Source organism: Callithrix jacchus, chromosome 4 (assembly GCF_049354715.1).
Source record: "Callithrix jacchus isolate 240 chromosome 4, calJac240_pri, whole genome shotgun sequence".
Classification (NCBI taxonomy): domain Eukaryota; kingdom Metazoa; phylum Chordata; class Mammalia; order Primates; family Cebidae; genus Callithrix; species Callithrix jacchus.
In genome coordinates, this window is record NC_133505.1 from 150,945,399 (window position 1) to 150,949,373 (window position 3,975).

Here is a 3,975-nt window from a genome sequence, read left to right on the forward strand (position 1 = left end):
AAGAGTAAGTAAACAACTCGTTTGGCTGATTATATCAACGGGACAACAGTTACAACTAGAAAAGTTAGTACGTTGTTTTTATTTTCCTCTGTGTATGCCCTGTAAGTATCATTTGGTAAAATTATATATTATGATAGTCTATGGCTTAATATTCTTTGGGCTTAAACTCAATATGATAAGTGGGATGAAATTTTTGGAAATTTCTCCTAACAACTAAGGCTATTTACACACTTCTAACCCAAAGCCTTTGCATTAATCTGCATATTATTTTATTTTTCTTTTACTTCTCTTACAAAAAAAAATTTAAGGCCTGCCCATTCTCAGTCTGATGAAATATAAATGCCATTCTTTTCTTTATCTTCTTATTGCATTACTCTTTAATAGGTAAAGCTGGGAGAGAACAAGGCTATTAACTCTTTTTAGTTTATTTGCTTATTCTGCTTTTGTATTCAGAAGAAAACTTGAAGAACATATTTTTTTTTCCATTTTCAAAATTTTCACAAAGTCTTAAAAACAAAGTAGATGCTATGGTTTATACCTCAAACAAAAACTCAGAGAAATAGAAACATACGATGAAGCAAGTAAGCAACTGAATTTCTTCTGAAACTTTATTGTAAAAAAAACAAACAGAAGGCAACATTCATGCATTCAAATATATATTAGCAGCTCCTCTGATTTATTTGACAGGAGAAAGAGGCTGGGATTTGCCAACAGCCCGCATACTCTGTGTGGGCTTGGCTGACAGTACTTTCACTCTCCTTAGCTGTACCTGCACACTACACAGCAATAAATCATCAAATGTGCCTTAAGGGGAGCAGGGAAATGTACTGCTACCCAGTGCTTGGTAGCATAAAAACACAGTTACCTCATCCATTTTTCATGGTATTGGGTCATATGTGTGAGCCCACACACTACTGTGTGAAATGGCCAGGGATTCTGCCCTTAACTCTTTCTTCTCTTTCTAAGTGATCTCATCTACCTTGTGGCTTTGCTACCTTATCCTGATAACTGCCAAACCTTTGTGGAATGACAGTTGGTCACTGATAACCCTGGCAGTTCTCTTTAGTTTGGCTGAAAAGGAGCCAACACAGAGTGTAAACATTGCCCAGGATTCCCACACTGTCAGCATGAGTAGGCAACATCCAAATGGCATCCAAGCTAGACTCATTTTTCTTTGAGTGCAAAACTGCTCTCATCCTCACCTTTGGTAAAAGATTGTTTTTGAGTAGTAGGGGTCAGCTCTTAATGCCTCCAGTTGGGTCCTATCCAAGCATAGTGTCAGTCCATTCTCACACTGCTATCAAGACCTGCCCCTGGTCTGGGTAATTTACAAAGGAAAGAGATTTAATTGACTCACAGTTCCATGTGCCTGTGGAGGCCCGAGGAAACTTACAATCATGGCGGAAGGGGAAGCAAACATGTCCTTCTTCACATTGTGGCAAGAGAGACAAGTGCCAGCAAGGAAATGTCAGACACTTGTGAAACCATCAGATCTCATGAGAACTCATTCATTATCACGAGAACAGCATGGGAGAAACTGCCCCCGTGATTCAATTACTTCCCACCAGGTCCCTCCCGTGACACCTGAGGATTATGGAGACTATAATTCAAGATGAGATTTAGGTGGGGACACAGCCAAACCATATCACATAGCATGGGATAATCAGAGACTACATGGGAATGATCTATATCCTACTGTCTACTTGACCTCTTCCTGAATGTCTCACAGTTTCCTCAAACTCAGTATTTTGTTTTTCCTCCTATAGGCCTCCTTCATCCTGCCAGTTATCTGGAGGCAAAAACGTCAGAATCACTTTCATTCCCACTCTCTCTGTTCATAGCCAAGTGAACCTAAAAAGAACTACTGCCAATACTAAAAAAATCTGTGGGCTACTATATGGCTGATGTCATCTAAAATGCACACCAGATGCCTGAGATGTAAAGACAACTACAATATGCTGTCTGGATTTTCTAATCGGCCCATAAAGGAAGTAGTTCATACATCAGAGAATTGTGTTTTGATTCACACTTAAATTTACAAAATCCTTTTTTTTTCACTATCTCCAGTAATGGCTATAAGCAAACAAAATCCTTAAGGTTAATGGATGCTCCTTTAATAGACATCTGTTGTACAAAGCTGATATTAATTACCTTTGGTCCTATCTTGCATACATATTTCTTACACATGTTGTCCCAGAATGATTTTTAATAGCTACCTATTTCACTTTCAGAAGTGTTTGTGTATAGGTGATAAAAATTACATTGGCAACCAACATATATATGGTATGTAATCTGGATGTACCATTGTTTGACTTTTTCTAAGTCCACTCTTCCCTTGAATCTCTAACCAATTTAATCTGAGACCCCATCCTGAGTAATTGCAGAAAGACCTTGCCTTTAGTTAGATTTTCACACTCTTTGATATAGAGCAGGTGGGGACAGAGGATGTGGGTTTTCTTCACTGCCAGGTCCCAAGCCCACATTTCTTGCTAGCAAAAAACACAAGGTAAAATAAATATTCTTCATGAAGAAAGAAAAATTTGCCAGGCGCCATGGCTCACACCTGTGATCCTAGCACTTTGGGAAACTGAGGCAGGTGGATCACTTGAGGTCAGGAGTTAGAGACCAGCTTGGCCAACATGGTAAAACCCCATCTCTACTAAAAAATACAAAAATTAGCTGAGTGTGGTGGTGGGAGCCTGTAATTCCAGCTACTTGAGAGGCTGAGGCAGAAGAATTGCCTGAACCCAGGAGGTGGAGGTTACAGTGAGCTGAGATCAAACCACTGCACTCCAGCTTGGGTGACAGAGCAAGATTCTGTCTTAAAAAAACAAAACAAAACGAAACAAAACAAAAAGAGCAAAAGAAAGAAAGAAAAGAAAGATTTAAAGTAAAATTATACAAGAAAGATAACATTTTTGAAAACAAATATGGAAATTAAAATATAAGGTTAAATATGAATATAATTATTACAAAATAAAATAAACTTATGATCAAGGAAATAAAAAGCTATAAAATATAAACTAGAATACTAATATGAATTGGATTCATTCATCTTTTTTTTTTTTAGTTTAAATGTATTTTATTTTTAGACAATCTGCATGACATGGTTTTCTTAAAAATGATGCCTCCACTCCAAATAAATCATGGTCAAAATAAATGAAGAGCGCAGGATGAAATTAGTCCCATTTAAGTCTTGGTGCCCTATGGATGACAAGCAGAAACCAGTAATGATGACAGGTGATAGATCCAAAGTAACTGCCACATTTGTTAACATTTTTCCATTTCTAAACCATCCTTGAAGAAAATCATACATAAGGTCACACCAGCCTCATGGTAAGCCAATAGAGCAACGATGACATCTGGAGTCATGTTTTCGAATGTGCTTGATTTGTCCTGCAGTCCCTGTCATAAAAGGTGTTACTCTTTCTGTCTCTGTTCTTCACGTTTGCCTTCGATTGCTTTCATGTAATCTTTGATATATTTCTTGTAGGCTTTTTTTGTGAAACTTGTTTCCTGCAGGTGATGATTCTTGACAATACGGACACCAGTGATTACTGTGCTTTATGTACCTTCGCCCCGGGGCCTTCAGCGGAGGCATTTCCACCAATGAGCAAGTCATCAATGTTACCTTCTATCCTACTGATATCCCATTTTCCCCTCCACCTCGAGGCACAGCCCGTCCGATCTCCCGGATCTTGTAGATGTTGGAGAACATGTCTTCGTGGCTGATGAGGTCCCGGTAGATAATCATGACGGCGGCTGAAGGGAGACGGGGGTGGTGCTAGCTTAGGAGCCACGTGGTGCAGCGGAGGGGCGCTAGGGGAGAGGAGGAAAACTGGAGTCATTACTCTTTTATAAAAAATATAAATATAGATTAAGAACAAAAATTTTAAGCTGAACTAAGAATAGATATAATTTCAAAAGGACGTGAAAGTATTGTTTTTAATGGAAATATAAATAAAGACAAAAAAG

At 38.4% G+C, this 3,975-nt stretch overlaps 1 pseudogene; it reads right to left on the reverse strand.

Annotated features, from left to right (window-relative positions):
* Nucleotides 1-3,151: 3,151 nt before the first annotated feature.
* Nucleotides 3,152-3,775, reverse strand: LOC100408878 (translationally-controlled tumor protein-like; annotated as a pseudogene).
* Nucleotides 3,776-3,975: the final 200 nt, after the last annotated feature.